The sequence below is a fragment of the Stegodyphus dumicola genome, chromosome 3 (genome assembly GCF_044657685.1).
Source record: "Stegodyphus dumicola isolate Sdum_Otavi_A_Nest chromosome 3, ASM4465768v1".
Classification (NCBI taxonomy): Eukaryota; Metazoa; Arthropoda; class Arachnida; order Araneae; family Eresidae; genus Stegodyphus; species Stegodyphus dumicola.
Window position 1 is genome coordinate 37,014,295 of NC_140770.1, and position 20,579 is coordinate 37,034,873.

The 20,579-nt window shown below is 32.5% G+C and overlaps 1 protein-coding gene across 1 annotated transcript in view; it reads left to right on the forward strand.

The window, feature by feature from the left end:
* The first annotated feature begins 590 nt into the window (after nucleotides 1–590).
* The window catches only part of LOC118193361 (uncharacterized), a 281,309-nt gene continuing 261,320 nt past the window's right edge, over nucleotides 591–20,579 (forward strand). Inside the window, exon 1 of the mRNA XM_085812767.1 lies at nucleotides 591–698. The gene's annotated coding sequence lies outside the window, so the exon portion shown is untranslated. The remainder of the gene's footprint in view (nucleotides 699–20,579) is intronic.

The following is a 20,579-nucleotide window of genomic DNA, read 5'->3' on the forward strand; positions in this document are numbered from 1 at the left end:
CCATTTGTATCATTTAGAAATTTAAATTTTCACTTTTTCGTTATATTATTTGAAACACCTGCTGGTATATTATTATAAACTGACTAGAATTAATACTCCTCTTCTTTTAGATATTTTTAATTCCTCATCGAGATTTTTATCTATTGAAAATAAATCATGGTCAAAAATCCTAAACTATTTCTAACACAAAAAATGCTTTTGTTTCTAAATTCCAAACATTCGTTCCTTATGTATATTGACAGAGTACTGTTCTGTGATAATTAGTATCGTTTAATATCTATTATGAATTGTAAATGCTAGGTCCCAACCTGGCACTTCAAATGCTGTTCTCTCGAAGGATAAAAAAAGTAATCACTTTTCACATACTTCTAACTTCTGTTCCCAGAATTTTTTCTTCTCAAGAAGAAACACTTAAATTATCTTCAATAACAAATCATTCACTTCCAATCTTAATCATAAAGAAACAAAAAAAGGCCTTGCGTTCTAGCAAAATAGGAAGTCCTACACCTAAAAAATCGACTGGTGGCAGCGCTATTCCCCGCCGTGACGTCAGAATTGAAGGAAACTCTAATTTTATTCGTAATAGGAGCATCTGACCAGATGCCTGGCCATCTGGTACAAAGGAAGAACTAATTTAAAAATATGTTGAAATATTTAGACAGTCTGAAGTTACATCGGGTATCAGGAGTACTCTACGAGTAAGTATTTCGTATTAAAGAAGAATTTCGTTTTCTTAATAATATAAGTTTTTAATTTGCTTATAATCCGTATGAATGATTATATGTTTCTTTTTGGCCATTAAGAAAATTCGATTTCATTGGATATTAAACAAATGAATATTAGTCACCATTGTTTTTTAATTTCTTTATTGGGTAGATGTCCTTGTAATTTAAAAATGCAAATTTAATTTTTCAAATTAAATAATTTTGTAAGTATCAAATGCTATGATATAAAATTGCTAATTAGTATGTCAAGGAAGAACTTTTGTGTGATTTCAAAATACATATTTTTTGTTCCTTTTTTTTATTTTACTCTTCATTAAGATATAAATTTTTATTTGAGTGGCTGCACTTTTACTAGCATTTTTGGTTGAAAGATTATTTTTGATTGAGCAAGAATTTTGTTAAATTTCTTATTTTAGATGCACCTTGAGCTTTCATTTGAGCCACAGTTTGAGCCTAGGATCTTTTCTTAATTTATTCCAAAATGGTGAAATTAGCAAATAAATATATTACTTCGCAAATTGCTTTTTACTTGTATTATGGAACTCGATACAACTTGTAAGCCAACTGATGTAAAGCAATATTTCCTTACAGGAAAATGAAGCTTAATATTATTATAATATCTTAAGTTTTGCAAAATTATGCAATAAACTTAGATGACCATCAACAAAATGAATCAAAAATGTTAAGTACTTTGAATACGTTTTTTCAATCTATTTCAAAAGCACAAAGGGTTTTAAATTATAATCGGAAGATAACTTTACTGAAAAATTCCTTTATTTATGGCTGTCCGTCTTAACATAAAGAATCTATGAATAACTTGCCTTTGACAGTAGTTACTAAATAAATAAATATTACTTCAGCACCTGTTATTAAATACGTGGTAGCTGTAGATTTTTCATAAAACTTAAACTAAGAATTTCAGTAGAAAAAAAAGGTTGACAGATTCTGAAAAATAAGTAAACATAATATTTATAAATTCAAAAGATCTTTTAAAAACCCATGAGGTAATGGCAGCTTATTAATGAACTTCTACATGCGCTAATATTGCTTTTAGAATTTCGACTCTGTTTCTTTCCAAAAAGTTTTATTATATCCCTTTAGATATTGTGCTCATATCCTGAAAATTCTGTTCTCTTATGTCGGTATATATAAAAAATTTCAACGTCGGTACTGAAGCGTATTACGTTTAGAAAATCTGTGATATTATAACTAAATCCTTTTCAATTGTATTCTCAAAATCTGGGAATGTTTATAGAACGAGGGACTTTTCCTGGCCACATCAAGAAAGGATTAAATGCATTGAAATGTGAGACTACCCTTCATAATTCGATATCTGACCATATTAGAGTACATTAACTGTGCCTTGGAAATGCTGCTCTTGATTCTTGCTCATACGAATGCTTCTCTTCTGTCTCAAAGCTCACATTGTTCCGATGTTTCGTAAAAATAGTTTTCAAAGTCCGTTAACTGAACATGAACGGTGCAGCTGTTGCCGAGAGTTTCTTTCATCAGACTTAAAACACCAACGTTCATTGGAATGGTATCATGAGATTGAACAAGTATGTCTGAAAATGAGACGTACTTGTGTTAGTGAGTTTTGCTACAGTTTTATATAAAATTTCCCTTGATCCATTTTTCTTTGCAAGTTTTGACATTGAATGAGATATGTGTTAGGGAGTTTTATTCTACTATATTTATATTTAATTTGCCTCAATGTTGTGATGTTGTTTTCATTTAGTGTTACAAGGGGAATAGATGCAATTATTGCTGTTCTAAGGATAACTTGTTTTCCCTTCATCCTAATGTTTTGATCATATCAAGTTTAATTTTTTGTTCTTGTTAAGAATTTGAATGTAAACAAAATTGTTTTAAAAAGCACACATATTCATATATTTTGACATTTTTTAATTTAAAAAAGAAATCAGTTTCATAAAAAATACGAAATTTAACTTTATACATCCTCTTATCGTTAAGAAGAACTAGTACCCATTATAAAAAATAACATACAAAACATTTAAATCACTTACGACAAAAATTGACCCAGATATATAATTTCAAAATTTGTCAATTTGCATTGAGAGATCAATTAATAAATAAATTAGAATAATTCGAGGTTGATTTTGTTCCTTTAAATGTCATTCAATGATATACTTTTGTAATTTACTAGGAATTTTGTTACATTTGGCATGCCAAAAAAACTTTCACACAAGTATTTTATAAATTTTTAAACTCTGAATTAACGTTATTAATAGTCTTATGAAGTTTTATTAATCTGGTAATCAGGCAAAAAAAATTCATTAAACTACAAGTATATTTCGTTTCAAATAATTCAAAAAATATTATAAGTTGGCTACGGTCTAATACTACTGTTATTTTCTAGAATGCGAATGTATGAGAGTCTGTGAATATGGTCTGCATTTTGAAAAACGTTATACGGATCAATACTTTTCACAATAAACTGTATAGAAATGATAGTCACTTAAACTCTTTAAGCCAAAAACATTTTTCTAAACAGATACTATTTAACATTTTGCTGTTCGATTTGCTTACTGGCTTCGAATAGGATCTTCGACTTTCATATTATATATCTCGGTTAAATGTTATAGTATGGGGCACACATTTTTTATATTTCTTACAATGAGTTCAAATGTTTCATAAATATACGTATAAGAACTGGAGAAATGTATAAAAAATTAGATTTCGTCACTTTTATAAAATGGATTTCTTTAAATTTAAAAATGCCAAAGTATAAATATTTGGGATATTTAAAACATTTTCGTAATTAAAAATATATGTCTAGGAGTAAAGTCCGGGTAAGGACTTTTGTAGATCCAGTGTATGTAGGTGAGTTAATATAACTTTCTGTTTGGGGTGGAAAAGTATGTAGGGAAGATTCTTTTTGCAACTGTGTTAGAAAGAATTGTAAATATATTTTGTGCTAGCTAACAGTGTGTACCTTATAGTGTGTATTTTAGTATGTCGTATGTAATTTCACTTGGACATTTCTTTGTCACAAAATGAAATCTTGTTATTATTTTTATCATGTTTTGCCATGCGCATAAAATAATGAAATAGAAATCGTGCTACAATTGCATCCAAATACTATTTCTAAATTTGGATATTTATTGAAACATATTACGTAGCATTTTCAGTAACTAAAGGTTTCGGAACAAAAGGATATTTTGGAATGGAAAAAGGGTTCGAAATTCCTCTTGATTCAATGATTTTAATTTGTAAGATGTAAATCGTAATTTTTAATAACTAGCGAGCTGCGCCCGCTTTATTCATTGTTCGTGTCTAAAAGAGGTCCCATGTTAAATTTGTGATGTTTGATATTTCAAAGAAAACAGAGAATATTCTGGTATGCTAGCTTCCGGTAGTAAGTTTTCTAGATTTTAGCAATTTTTGTATTATTTTCGGATATAGTTTACTTAGAAAAATCTATCGAATTCATTTAAATGATTTACGTTGATAACTATTATATCTAGTGATGGAATTATAGATATCTACCGAGTATACCTTAATTTTTCAAGTAAGCTATGTTCAATTACTATATTTTAGATCATAATATTCCTACCGTCTTTACCTGAAATATTTCTAGTGTGTGGAAGAAAAGTATTTCTGATAGAATGTGTATACTGGTACTAAATTCCTAAGTTTCTTATGAATATTATAAGACGCTGAGATTTGATTTTCATTTTACCCTATCGAAAAAAACACTTTTCAAGCAATTACTGCTTTCGTTTACTTTTCTACATTGCCTAGAAATGAGACACATTTAATATCGTAAACGTATGCACTTGCGATGACAATACTATATTTCATTGTGAGTTTTCTCAAACATTTTACCCAGTTCTTCAATTAACGTTTTACGAGTTTTCTTGCCCACATCTCTTGTTAACGATCAACCAATCACAGAGTTGCGATCTTTCCTCCATCCGATAGACATACAAATGCTCTAAATAATACTATTACGAAATCTTTAACATGGTTTACCAAATTCGTGCAATTTTCCCAAAATATATCGATACGCTGCTTAGTGTGATAGATAGTCAATCAAAACTTTCAAAGAGAAATTCAAATTAACTGAATGCAATCTTGGATATTAGGACAAATCGGAAAATCTTGAAAGAAATATACCATCACGGTACTTCTTTGCTATCATGATTAAAGGGAATAATTTTTTGCTATAAAGAGCAAGTATTTTCATTCTTTATTTTTCTGTAAAGTAATATAGACCACTGGCCATTAAACTTGCTACATCTGGAAGCAAAGCAAACTGTAGAATCTTATTTATTGTGTATATACATCATAATGAGAAGAAAACATGTTTAAATTTGAAAATGGTTTGAATTAGTTGCATAATCGCAGAGTATACAGAATTCAGTACACAGAACTGCCATCTCTGGCAGCAACAAGGGCTGTAATCCGGCCGAGCATTGAACTGAACTGAACTTGGAAAGCAGAAATGGTGACTTCATTCCATAGGCTTCTACTCTTTGCCAAAGTTCATCAATCCTAGTGGCCAGTCAACAGTGACGTGCCAATCTCTCAGCAGCCTCTAAGCAGACGTTCTTAGTGGGTGAAATATCTGGAGAATATGTTGGGCAGGGCAATAGTCGAACAAGTGTCGAAGAAGTCTTGTGTCACAGAAGATCGACGGTCGAAGTCTTGTTTATGCTGAAGCATATATGCATACGCCCTTGTTTGACGACGTCAAAACCTCATATTCTCCATTAATGAATTCTCGATGCATCCTTCGCGGGAAGCCGCGAGGATTATGTTGTTTTAGATAGGTGCGGGTACCGGACGACACCCGATTTGTCATATAAAGCCGTCCGGGTGTCCGGGCCCTGCATTCACCTGTCACCTGTGTCGAAAAAAATCAGTATAGAAAGGCCAACATGCAGCCGTGCAGTATCTTGTTGAAAAATGGCGTCATGCAGGCCTCGAATATAAGGAATAGCCACAAGCCTTAACCCTTCAAAGATGTAACGGCGTCCACATCACCGTCTATGCGAACAAGTGACGGAATGTGTAGTACCCAATGGCACCATATTCCTGCACGTCAGGTTCTGGGGCCGTATGTAATGTTCGAATTCTCGATGCTTCGACGGTCGAATGCATCCATCATGATGTACGCAGAATCTTCGAGCCATCACGAACTCTGACTTATGCGTTTGCGAAGCACAAGGAAGCTCTGAGCACTACGTCACGGAATGACCAACCGAAAGGTCCCATATCAGAATGCCTTATACAAACATCATTCCATTCAGAGTTTTAGACTGAGAACTCTAGCCCTTACGACAGGTAATATACATCAATGCCAACATGCTAATGTTATAAGGACTGCATACTGTGTGCATGAACTAAGTAAGATCTTTGTCAGTCTTCTTCCTAGAACATATTTGTAATGTTTCTATGAGCAAAGCTATGATATACTCCACCACAAATGACAGTGCCAACCAGTGCCACTAGTGCCAGCAATTGCAATGGTATAATAAATAATTAATTAATGTACTCAAGCAATAACGTATTTAAGTGTTCAACTTTATATGAATTTATGCATTTAAGTGTTAAATTAATGCATTCAAGAATTAATGTGTTTACGCATTCAATGTAAACTATAGTACTTAAGTTATTTTATATATCATATATTTATATAAGTGTTAACATGTGTACTCAAGCACGTATATAAGTAATGTATATAGATTAATGTATTCAAGTACTCAAGTATTTTTATTGCAATCAAACATTCATGTATATATCCTGTAACCAATATTCATATAACTTAATCACGTGTCTATTGTACCAACGCATTTAAGTACTTATATAGCGCAAATTTTCAAATAATTGATATAGACAGGTTTTAATATATACAAGTATTTAAGTGTCTTGCTTTAGATAATTAATGTATCCATGGAGTTTAATCATGTATCCAATCCTGTATTTAATTAAAAGATCATATCTAATGTAGTATTGTAAGTACTTAACGTAACTGCAACGTACACCCATTAGCATCAGAAATTCATTCTGATAATTACTGCTTATGCATACATGTAGCTAATATAGCTCATGCATGGCATTTGGTATGGCCTTCTGGACCCATCGGTTCCATATTCGCTCGACAGTCGTAGGATCCCGACCAATACGAACAAGAATGTCAATGTATGATAAACCGCATTCCCGCTAGGCCTCAATCAAATACTGTCGCTGACTACTGACCTCAAGAATTAGAATCTCTGAGAAGGCATGGATGTTTGTAAATGTATAGTAGTTTGGTGGAAGAGAAGAGGGCTAAGAGACTCTTTGACCCGTCATCCCGGGGTGCTCTCCATCAAAATTGGGGGGGCGAAACTGAACAAAGTCGCACTGTCACCTGTATAGTGCTCAAGACTGTTGCCAATGACATGCGTATCTTACGCTCCTTGCCACGAGGACTTTCGTGGGCTCGGACTGATGTTACTGTCAGACAAGTCAGCGTAAATAACAACATAAGCATATAGTACCCAATATAGCATATAGTAGTCATCCAAATTTGACGCTTGCTTGTTTGACTTGTTTCATGAGGTAAAAATTTTAATGCTAAGCGGTATATATATATATATAGAGAGAGAGAGAGAGAAACATAATTTATTTAATTAATTGAAAAATGTGTCGCATACAGTTTCAATTGTCTATTTCGGCGAAACGCGTGATGGAGTTAGCTTAGTTCGAAGCTCATTAAAAATATTTCCTCTGACGTGCCATAGTGAAATTTGAAATGGGCTAATCAACCATTTACCGCTTCTTAATTTTATTTTTAACTCGATCAATTAGTTAATACTTTTACTATGTTTTAAATATACTTATTTGGTTTATCATATAGCTTACTATTATTAATGATTTTTACTTGTAAATAATCAAATGTTGTATTTTTCTCTTTTAACACATTTCATTGCAACTAATTTTGCTTATGTTAAAGTTTTTACGGAACCACAGTATTTAAGCAGCTTTTTAGCGTGCGTACTAGAATTTATCTTTTAATTTCCTCAATTTTGCAGCACAATGCGCAAAATTTTTGACCACATAGGTCTCTTATCGTTTGTTCTTTCTACTTTACTTTAAATTATATATATATATATATATATATACAGTAGCCCAAAACAGTTTTTTTAAGTTTTCATACGTTTTTGCTTACATCGCAATCTACCACCCTGCTATTGCACTCACGCTTGTTAACCCATTAACTCCTGCTTTTTGTCTCTTTAGCTTTAATATAAAGCAGGATTCTCAACCGGTGGTACGCAAGAGAAAAATAGGCGGTACGCAAAGAAACAAAGTATTTTTAACTATTAAATTCAGAAATTAAATACCCTAACATCTTGTGTAAGTTTTTTTCTATAACACTCATAAGTTTACGTGATCTGAGTTTCTTCAATATCAATAGCCGCTCATAGAATCTAATTTTTTACGTCAATTTGCTTGTCTAAAAGCAGGTATTTTGTCTTCTCGTTGCTTTGTGTTCCTTACGTTTCCACGCGAGTTGAGAATATCGTCGTTTGTTTTTGAAGAACTACTAGCATATTGTGCATTTAAATATTTCTGAAAAAATAATAAAACAAACCTGATTTTCAAAATGGAAAAACGGCTAGGATTGACTAAACGGAAAAGTGACGATTCACAGGTGATGGATCCTGGACAATCTGCTAGCACTAAGAATATTGAAAAGAAAAGAAAAATGTTTCTAGAAAATATAATGAAAGTTATTTATCATTTGGATTTACTTGGAATGGAGATGAAATGGACCCTCAAGCTCAATGTATTGTTTTTGGTGAATTATTATCCAATCAAAGTATAAAACCATGGTTTCTTAAAAAACATCTTGAATCTAAGCAATGCCAATTTGAAGGATAAATCTGAAGTCTATATTAATAGGCAATTATCGTAGTTCAAGAATAGTAGACAAGTAATGAAAGGTTTTGTTATTTCAATTTGTGAAAACGCTTTGGAAGCTAGTTACCTGGTAAGCCTAAGAATGGCTAAGACTAGGCAAGTTCACACTATTGAAGAAAACCTTATATTACCAGCAGCTAAAGATATCGTTTTAACATTATTCAACGAAAAAGAGGCTAACGAACTTAATAATATTCCAAATCAAATCAAATGATACAGTAATCGACAAATGATACAGTAATCGACGTTATCAAATGATACAGTATTCGACGAATTCATGAAATGACAAATTCCATAAAAGAGACACTTATTCAAAAAATAAAACACAGTGAGTATTTCGCACTGCAATTGGACGAAAGTACTGATATAACGAACTTTGTTCAATTATTAGTTTGCATGCCTTTAGAAGAAGATAAACGAATTGCTGAAGAGTATTTATTTTGTGAATCTCTTCATGATAGAGCAACTGCAAGTGAAATTTTCAAAGTAATTAGCAATTTTTATGTCTGAGAAGGGAAACATTCCGAGAGCTTTCTTAAAGAAAGTCGCACCTGAAACTAAATTTACTTAACTGCTCCATTCATCGTGAACTTTAGTAGTCAAAGCAATTCCCGAAAACCTGAAAATCGTTTTGATTTAAGCTGTGAAAATTGTTAATTTTATTAAAAGCTGAGTTTTAAATTCAAGAATATTTACACTTTTATGTTAAGAGATGGGCAGTGAACATGAAACGTTGTAATTATATTCCGAAGTAAGGTAGTTATTCAGAGCAAAGTTTTAAATCGCCTTTTTGAACTTCGACCAGAAATTCAAATTTTCCTTCATGATTCAAAATTTGAATTGCAAAAATTTTTATTTAGTGAATCATAGTGGGCGCAATTAGTATATTTAGCTGGTGGTTGTGAAAAGTTAAATGAATTAAATTTAGGATTACAACAACAAAGTGTAACATTATAAATAAAATAAATGCAACCATAAAAACTCCAGCTAATAATCAAACAATTGTATAATAATATTTTAAGCTTTTTACAACTTTTGGAAAATTTTCTAACCGAAAATTATTTGAAAATAAAAGAATTACCATCCGACATTAAAAATCACTTTTTTTCATTGATAAAATATTTCAGCATGTTTTTTCCCGAGGATTATTGAAAGAAAAAAAAGGAAAATAGATTAGAAATCCATTTTGTTCAAATGTACCTGAAATTTTATCTCGTGAAGAAAACGAACAATTGATAGAAATTTCCTGTAATCGAACTGTAACTGAAGATTTCAAAATAACACACTTGTTAACTTTTGGCTGAACCGAAAGAAAGAATTCAAAGGCATTCGAATAAAGCTGTTAAATATTTATTACCTTTTTGCACAACCTACTTTTGTGAACAAGGACTTTTTCCATGTTATAGTTGAAAAATAAATATAGAACAAAATTAAAAGTGGATCTTAATTTGTGGTTAAAACTGAGTGAAGTAAGACATAAAGAAATTGATCTGTCTTAAAAAGGCCGAAAATTCACACAAAATTTTAGAATTAAAAATTTATAACTTAAGTTTTAGAATTAAAAATTTTTAACTTAAATTTTGATAGTTAAATTGGTAACCAATTTTTAATCTAATATTTTTATGTGTGTATATTTAATACAAATAGCCAATAGGTTGTATAAATGCTAAGATCTATAAGTAAAGACATAAAGTAAAAAATTTAGAATTAATTTTTTACAAAGACCGAAAATTGAAATTCATAATTAATAAATTTTAAATAATTCTATAAATGCAACAAAGAATTTAAAAAATTTTTAATATTTCTAATGAGAAATTGAAATAAATAAAAATAATAAAATAATCATTGTAGTGATGGTACTCAAAATTTTTGTATTTTTGTTTAAATGGTAGACGTTGGTCAAAAGGTTGAGAACCACTGATATAAGGGATAATTTTCTTTGCACTTATCCCATATACAATTCCGCAACAAAATAATAAAAAATTTAAACGCAACATGTGCTTAGAATTCCCATGAAGTGTTGGCATACATTTTCTATTTTTCTGCCTTTGCTCAGTTTATCATATCAGTGTACAGTTTTCTTAGTAAGATGGCTTGCAAAAGTTACTTTTTTGGCTTTTTATTACTAACGTTTTGTGTGTTAAATTAATTAATTTCGAGAATAAAAGAATAGCGTAGAAAGGAAAAATTTCCATTCAGTTCCATTTTTCTTTGGTTACTTCTAAGTCAAACCGCCCATGTTTTTTCCTAAGTCCAACTAGCCATCTTTAGCTGTTCGACGATTTTATTTTTAGTCATATATGCCAAGCTCATTTTAGTTCATTTAACTAAAACAAATTGAAATTTTTCATAAGATACATAGATTTTATTTCTGTGTGTTATTTCTTTAATATTATTTATAATTTATAGATTCCTTATCAATCATGTCTACATTTTAGTTTTTGCACTTAAATGCGTTCTTCTGTATCTGAACTATTCTTACTAGAATTAAATAATACATCATGCTGACGTATTGATACTTTGTTATACTAAAGAAAAAAGGTGAAACGATATGTGAACGAGACTTTAATCATTGCAGATACATTCATCAAAAGGAAAAAGGAATTTCTAATGACTTCTTATGAACACTTCTTTTAACAATCGATCATATGGCCACTCCTTTTTATTTTAAATATAAATAACCTCTGCAGGAGTTTCGTTTACAGAATATTCAAATTATTTGAAGGTATTAAGCTTATGAGAGGGCTTTTCAATTAAAAATATAAAAATTTTGCCTAGATGTAAATTGAAACATTGTAAGTGGGAAGAATATCATGGGATGTGCATCAATAAATCATTTTGCCAGAACTTTCACATAGACAGTTGTAATTGCTTAAAAATGACTTTCAAGGGCAATGGTATAAAATATATATCAGCCCGAAAGTTCAGTGTTTCACTATGCACTTTTTAACCCTCAGTGTTGCGTTCTTAGGCTCCATAAGATACAATTCATGCAAAATTTTACCAGAATTTAAAATACCGCTTTGAAATGTTCAATGACGTAACGCTTTAAAGGCTTTTCGTTAACGTGTAAAAGCAGGTTACAAAACAGGAGACCAATCATATACACTTGTAAGGTATTTTCTCCCTGCTTATCGCTCGCCTTTGTGGTGTAATTTAAAGCACGTCCAGCTGGCAATCGGGAGTTCTAGAGTTCGAATCCCGACTACGATATTTCACATTTAAATCATACATGCTTCTTTGATACATATTTCTTGCCCCGATAAAAAGTCTAATGGTTTCTAAAATGGCTTCTCCCTCAAACGCCTTTTAAGCGAAGAAGAATATAAGATATTTTCTCTTTCCTTACCGTATGAAGGCATTGCCCCTTTTTCACATTCTCTGCTCCAAAAGGTTTAATCACTCATCAAGAAGACCCCGAACTCAAAATGTTGGAGGTGATTCCTCATCACCACCAGGATTTGGTGATTAGATTCCTACCTACCCAATCACCCTAAAGGGACATTCACACTGGGGTTTATCTGAGGTAACGGAATCAGTTCCATGCTTCGACTAGCTCCATTATAGGTGCCAAATCAAACGTTTTAGCTCGCTCCGCTATGAGAAAAACTTGTTCCAGTGCGTCGGCTATGCCAAATGTATTCGTTAGCTCAGATAAACCCCAGGGTGTACGGCCCTTTAAGTATGGGAGGGCATAACGTATTTCCTCTGTTCTTACCGTGCGCCTTCTTGGTGTAATTGAAAGCCCTTTTGGCTAGCAATCGGGAGGTCCAAAGTTCAAATCCCGCAGAGGGTCTGCATATTAAGTCATTTTTCCTATTCCGATATGGAGAATAAAGGAGTCTATAGCCTTTTAAAAATAAATCTCTAAACTCCAGTTATATAAAGAACATACTAAAAATATATTTCGGAATCTAAAATGAAATTACATTACATGAAAAGGCATTATGAGAGAAATGTGCTTAGGCAATTATCAGGATATATAAGTCTTTATAACAAGAAGTTAAAGTAAGTTATAATTGCTTTAACTATGTTAAAAAAAAGATACTAGTGATTCGATTTAATATCCTTTTCTTTTTAATTTAATCAAAACGTAGTATAGTCTTACATGTGAGTTTTATGGGGTACTAATAACAGCTATACATAGAACTACAGTTTATATTAATTATTTTGGTTAAATTAAAAAAATTATTGAAACGATTATGTGTAGGACTACAGTTTCAAATAATATAGAGTTTGAAAATGTTTTAAAACGTTTTAAATGAATCCAAAACTTTTTCCTTCATAGAGTCATGAAATACACTGCTATGTGAGGTTCAATAAGTAGATGTATTCGTGGCTGCTTAAGAAAATGTTTTAAATTGCACCTTTTGGGAGGAAAAGATAATTTTTTAGACTGTACTTTACGTTGTCATTGGTGATTTTATAGCATAGCTCCAATCGAAAGATCCTTCTGAGCACAAAATATCTCCAAACAGATTAAAGCTTTTGAAGAGCAGTTCCCAAATTGTTGTACGTGTTGCCTTGGGGATACTTTATGAATTAGACAGGGATAAGCTAAAAAGTAGTCAGTAATAGCAACGTGTGATAATAAATGGTGATAAAGAGAAAAATATTCAGAAAGTTTAAATTTATCGTTAAATAAAAGGGAAATAATTGAGGATTTCCAGTGTGACCTTCACTGATCAACATGTGTACAAAAGCAAAGTAATCAGCAATAAACAGCCATGTTTTCCCGACACTTTCACCATATATCGTATAAAGCAAACCATAGTTCCAGTACTGAGGGAATCGTATAATCAGTTACTAAGCTCTCTTTGTAACTTAAGTTTGAGCGTGGAGTTTTGTTTTAAGTTATCATCCGTCGTATTTTTAAAGTTTTTAAATGTAAAGTGTTCTTTGTATAAAAAATATATATGGCTGAAAAGGAGATCCTCGCACAAAACTAAAACTATCCTGGTAACATAGCTTTGGTATCGCCTCTAAGCACTTATCTGAAGACCACCTATTTTAGTTAGGTTTGATGTTTCACAATGATGAATATATTCAAAGACTTGCATAACTATTCAACAGTTCCTTAAAAATAAATAAACTCAATTTAGTGCTGCAGAACAATTTTGTAACAGTTTTCAAAATGCTTGACATAACTGACTCTATGATCAAAAGGTTAGATTATTAAGGATCGAGTAAGGAAAATTTTCCGAACGAAATATTTGAGACCACTTTGTCAAAAACTAAGCATCTGCTTACAAATCAAAGAGAACATAATAACCCACCTAAAAGAAGTTTAGGGATTATTAAAATGTCACTTCCCCATACATACGAAGTGAGGAGGACAAAAAGACTTCGGAATCTTTCAATGAAGACTTTTTAAAGCAGTCTCAAAATTATCATTCTCTGAAAAAAGAGCAACATTGTGATAAAATTTTTGTCCTTATTCATTGTAATTAATTAATTTATTGGATTAAAATAATACAATGGTAAGATATTTGAAGAAGTAGGAGAGGAGGTGGGGGTTCATATGTTTTGAATGGAAAGGTTAGGGGAACCTTTTAATTACAAAAACTCATAAAGCCGTGCACGGAAGAAAAAGTTCGGGAACCTCTGCTTTAAAAGAAGATGGAAAGAAAAATGAAATAAGCTCTGACTTATTAGTTAATTAGAGGTCTTGTAATGTTATTTCCTACACGTACGTATGTGTACTACGCGTGTGTAGCAACACAGACTACTACAACCACAACTATGCGTATCACAGAACTTATTGTCAGATTTTTAGAGATGATACAGAGGATGTTCACACATTTTTAGGCGATGTATATTGTATTCACAAAACTAAATTACATAAAATTCTTGTGTTTTAAATGTTCTATTTGACATCCCTTATTCGGAACTATCTTTCGACACCGCAATTTTCAGGATAATAATGCGTTTTGAAGTGACAGAAGAGATATTCTATCCCATTCCTCCCGAACAGCTTTCCAGAGTTCTGTTAGGGTTTTGGGACAACGTTTGGATAATGCAGTTTTTAAAGTCCGAAAGCACAAAAATCCATAGGTGACACATCGGGAGATTTAGTAAAGATATCAGGGAAGGATATGGCCTTGATACCAGTTTTTTGTTCCATTTCTTTTAGGAAATTTACAGTGGATTTTGAAGTGTGACTCCTAGCTTTGTCCTGATGGAGTCTCACAGATGGATGGCACTGTGGGTAAAGCGATGGTATTTCACTCAGACAAATTGGCGATAAAATATGTTCCTGATAGTATTTGGAGTTAATCTTGGCATTGGTTTGCACTCTCCTTATATTTAACTTGCCATTATAAGAAAAACCAGCAACAATCATGAATCCCTTAGAAAAACTTTCTTTCGATTCTTTGAACCATGTGCTTAAATTTTTTTCCCCTTTTATGATAATAAATGGCCCTTTTTTTGTTACAATCATTTAAATACACCCATGCTTCATCTATTGTGACAATGTTTTTCCATTTTTCTTTGGATAAGTGCTTCTCATATAGAATTCTGCAGCGTGTCCTGCGTTGAGCGATGTGCTTTGGAAGAAGACGATGCATATTGCGTTTTTTCGCTTTCTTAAAATTTAAATTAACGTTTATCATTTTGTTTACAGTGGACACCGAGCCTTTTAATGATTTTGCAACTGTCCTTTGACTAGGGGGATTTTTTTTAACATTAAACAACGTACCTTTGCAATAGTCGAAGACGTCCGTTTTTTCCTTGGATACTTGTTTGGAATTTTTGTCCCACTTGAGGCTCCAATTTGACGTTTTTTTTTTTCCTTTCTTGTTGATGATATTACCTATCAACGCTTTAGATATCACAAAACCATGACTCTCACATCGTTTTTGGATAACGGAGTATGCATATTTCTCTTCGGAAAGAGCGTAAATGTAGCCTTCGAACCACTGCTTTGTTAAATTCGCCATTTTGAATAAAAACAAAACTTTCAAGCCACAGACGATAATTTTAACTTTTGAAAACATAGTACAATTGCAATTACTTCTTTTGCTGCAAATGATGTTTTATTACAGCTTACCAAAATCGTCTAAAAAATGTGCGAACAGCCTCTGTAGAATATTGTTAAAGTAATAATTTTCATAATATAGTTTATGATGGAATGTGAAATGTGAACACTGGAAAATAGTAAGTACCTGAAAAACAAAAAGATCACGGATATTTTCAAGAGATTGTATTTGATATTATAGTAGTATTAATAAGAATTAGTATCTATATATACTAGTTTATAAGAAAGCGTATTCATGTATATATATATATAGTTTATAAAAATAGCACTTATGTATAGTTTATAAAAATAGCACTTATGTATAGTTTATAAGAAATAATATTTATAAGAATTGTTTAGAGGAACAAACAGCAACTGCAACACATACTACATTACAGTGACAAGGTATCTCGTTTACGAAATGCAAATTGACGCTCCTGAAAACTCTGTCGTCAGAATTAACGTCGCTGCTGCATAAGTACCAGGGGTGATCTAAAGTTCAGTACCCGCCGCTTATTAAAAATCATTTCCGTTCGAACCATATTTGATTTTGTTAGTAGACGGTCATTTGTATATTGCAAATCGTAATAGCAGTTTTAGATTTTTCAAGTAAAATAATAACTGAAAACTAATTCAGTAATGAATTCTAAACAATAATTAAAAATTAATGCTAAAATTAAACCATTTACGTAATTTTTAAATTCATTTTTTACTTTTTTTTATAATTAAGTCCTTGGTTAAATTTTCTGTAACAAACAACTATTCTATCTATGTTTGTTTCATTATTGTTCAAAATTTGTTTCTCAATACTTTTCTCACTGAGTTTTCTGATCAGCAATCAGTTCAAGATCAGCAATCATTTTCTTAGAATTTGCAGCACTTTTCTAGATTCGAATGACGCTGGTACATCATCACTTTTTTCTGTATTAGTTTCACTGTCCATTTCTTTCGTAGAGTTCTTTCATAGTCAGTTTTTACACACGTTGTTTCATTACTTTGCGAACTGAGACATCATATATAAATGAATCTTCATAATTTCCTTTAATATTGTTCACACATTAACTAACTTGCAGTTCCTCTGAGGCTTCTTCTTTCATAGAAGCCACATTTTCGAAAACAGTTTTCAATCGATTTAAAGAAACTAATTATCTGCATTGGTGATAAAATGCATGGTCTCTAGCAGAACAGTCGATTTATGTCCTTCCATCGAGATGTTTTCATTTTCATAAAATTCAGTCTTTTTCATCATTTTCTGAACATTTTTTTTCTATAACAAAATTTGCTAACTAAAGGCTGAATGAGATTGTATTTTTCAAAAGCGACCCTAATGTTTTGCAGAAAGAGATCAGAGGCGTATGTGGTGCAGAGTTATCTAATAAGTATTTTATCATTTTTCAGTTCTTAGTCCCATTTTAAAAGAAACGGTAAAAATATTACTTATCTTCGAAGAGTTCTAATCTCTAAGATAGAGGTAGGTTCATGATATTTCAAACTTCGAGATTTTTTGCTTTTATCAATAACCAGTGTGTCTTGTGAAATTTTTGGTCTATATTGCACATTAATAGCCTACTAACTCATTTCTCCAATTTATTAAATCAATTGCTGTTTCATTTTTAAATATTAATGCATTCTGGTAACATATTTGATAACTCAAACCAATTTCGTCGGTATTACAAATTTTATCTGGCTTCTATAAACAGCCTAAATAAAATCTCTCTAGTTAAGCTATCAGCCGCCTGATGATCTGCCTCTCCCTTCTCACCATGCAATTTCTGATGAAAAATGTTAGGTTTCATTTTCTCGATCTGTCAATTGATGCAAAATTCTCTTCTGGCATTTAGCGATTAGTTGAAGACGTTAGATTTACGACACCTTTAGCGAATTAGTGGTCCTTAAAACGCGATTTTTAAGTAAAGAGATTTTCTTATTTCAGAGCTTAGGTTAGATTTTATTTCTGAAATTAAATAAATAATTCTCCATTATTTTAGTTGAATTTTGAAATAAAATACATTTTCTTCAAACTAAATAGTAGAATTAAAGAAGTATCAATTGAAATGCTGTCCGAAATGCCAAAATACATGATACGTAATCCTAAAGTTTACATCACAATGCAGAATTTCCATTCCTTGTTTTTAAATTTCTTACACTGTAAGTATGACTTTTAAGGACCTTCGAAGAGCAAACTAAGTTCAGTCTCATCATTCTAAATGATTCTGAGATATTTCCGTTTTTAATTTTTAGCTGTTTCATAGTGAAAATGCAATTTTTTTAATATTTCAGTTTTATGCATTTATTTATTTCACGATGAGCGTGCGAATTATTGCAGGGACAAACAGTGCCTTCTTGCGTGAGATGAGATGTGTTACTGGTCTTCATCCCGGTAGCTACAGAAGTGCCAACAAAGATAATGTTGCAAACAAAGTTAACACCTACTTATAATTCTTTCCAATTTTTGCTGCTGCTATTCATCCATCATGTACACCTTAAAGGTTTTTAGTATTTTTCTGTGTAGATTTTAACTGTTGCCACATTTGTTTCGAAATCATATAGCAAGTAAATTACAGAATGATTAAAATGTATGACTCTAAGAAACACCAACGAATAAGTGGCATAAATTTTGCTTTCAGAGACTCGAGATTCCATATCCAGCTCCAATTAAATAAAAGACATGTAGTATTACAAACAAAAAAAAAGAGACTAAAATATTTTCAAAAATATGCTGGTATTATGCTGGTATGACTGGTGGTATGCTGGTATGACTCATAGAGTGATTAGCTACTCACAATTCGAAAGCTCTTTAATATTTTTTTTCTGTTTGTCATACTTGTCTTTCATTTACTTGATGGTGGAAAAGGCGATAGTATTTGAATCACTGAAAGGCTTCTGCTGAAAATCTTCTTTCGTAGTTGTGGATCTTGATCAACCTTGCCCAAATCTTCTCGATATGGATTCAGTCTTCTGAAATTGCTTCCAAACATTGCAGACGACAATGTGCTTTACATTAAGCTGTATAGCTACCTACCTTTGTGATTGACCTGCTCCCAATTTACTGACAATTCTCCATTCATCATCTTATACATTTGTAGCTACTCATTTCACCTGATACCTTAGAAAATTTACCCAGCTCTTGTGAGAAACACGGAGAATATCGTGAAGGAGTACGAGCACACAAATCCCCAAACGCCGTAGTGCTCTTATATCCCCTCCACAATCACAGCTTCTCAGACACACGTGTGTAGCTTACGTATTTGACTCTAAATATTTGCATAATTTTTTGACAGCATAATTAATACCATTGGTTCAATACTCTTCATAAAGATAAATATAATTTTCAAATTCTTTTAATTTTACACACGAGTGTATAAATGGATGGTTCTTCTGTTAGTTATTTATTACGTGACTATTTCCGTTTGACTGAAGTGAGTCTAGATTTTTTTGCACTCAGGGTGTTGTCCGGAGGGTTTTATATAGAACAGAAAGTAATGTTTCTCATACTTGGAAGCTTGACTTGTACTGTCAGCATCTAGTACGCCTTACTATTATCCGTAGCACAAGACACAATTCCTAAATATGCTTTACGTAAATGAGCACTCCTTCTCCACGGTGGCTCATTTCACACCTTAACGAGTTGTAATTTGTGATTTTGAGGTGTTTGCGAGGAACTGCATGAGTTTTTATTGTGAGGCAGATATCTGCGCTCTGTACTGATAAAGTACTGGAATTATTGCATTTTCTTTGTAATATTTTGCGCTTTCCAAACTCTTTAAATAAGAGAGTACGATTTGAAGCTTGTCTTTTCATGCCGCTGGGTTTGGGGCCAGAGTGGAGGTCCAACAATATGGAGAACTCGTGACTTTCAAATGGTGGAGGCGACATTTGAAAGTCACGAGTTGGAGACTCGTAAGTCCTTTCAGATGGTGATAGCGACAATAACTTGAGCAATTATTGCCTTGGTTTCTGACAGCTTTTGTGACAGCTCAGCTAACTCTGCAGATGGTCCTTTGTATTTGAAAGCTCTTTTATATAACACGCTGTGAGTACAATCTCTTTTCTTACAGTTTTTCTGCAGGCCTTGGAAAAGAATTAATGCACTGCCAATTGGGCACATGATCTGAGCTGTAGTTTGCACATTTAGGCAATTAGTCTTTAGGTTTGGTACAAAAACGGGATTAACTGTCTGAACCGCATTTTACGATCTCGGTGGTAACTTGCACTTGCTTTGCGCGAAGCGAAAGCCCTGGCAGCGATAGTACTGCGTAGGCCTAGGTAAGGCCCAGCACGAATTCTGAGTCGCGTGAGACGGTAAGGCTCTGCTCTGCCACTGTAAGGCTCAGTACGAATTCCGAATCGCATGACAAACTCAGTGTTTAATATGATCCGGCTCTTGTCGTTTATAGACAGAATAATCAGGAACATCAGCATCTTGACTACTTGGGGACCTCTGCCTTTTGTCAGTTGATCAACATGTTCGACTTGAAACCCTTGCTCAATAAGTGCATCTCCAACTTCAGACGGCAGGGTGTATGATAGAATACTCGTAGTACAAACTTCAGTTTTTTGTCTTGCGGCAGTATATGTGTAAAACATTTTATTCCTTTTTCGTTAAGAATGACGGTTACCTTGCAGTGTCCATCAGAAGTGAAAACTTTGATGTAAAATTAGAAATTTGTTACTATTTTAGCCTTGTAATCAGTGAATTCAGATTCTTCCAAATGTTTCATGAGCTGCTTCCAGGTGAGGATGAAGTCTACCACCATAATGGGATTTACTTTCTATACGGTAGACAAATCCAGTACTGTCGGCTTGATCGAAAACATCTTGGTTGACTGCTACATCTGCAATGGTGGGGGCAGCAGAATCCAGAATTTCCTGATTTACTGATGCTGGTTTGTCAGACGGTA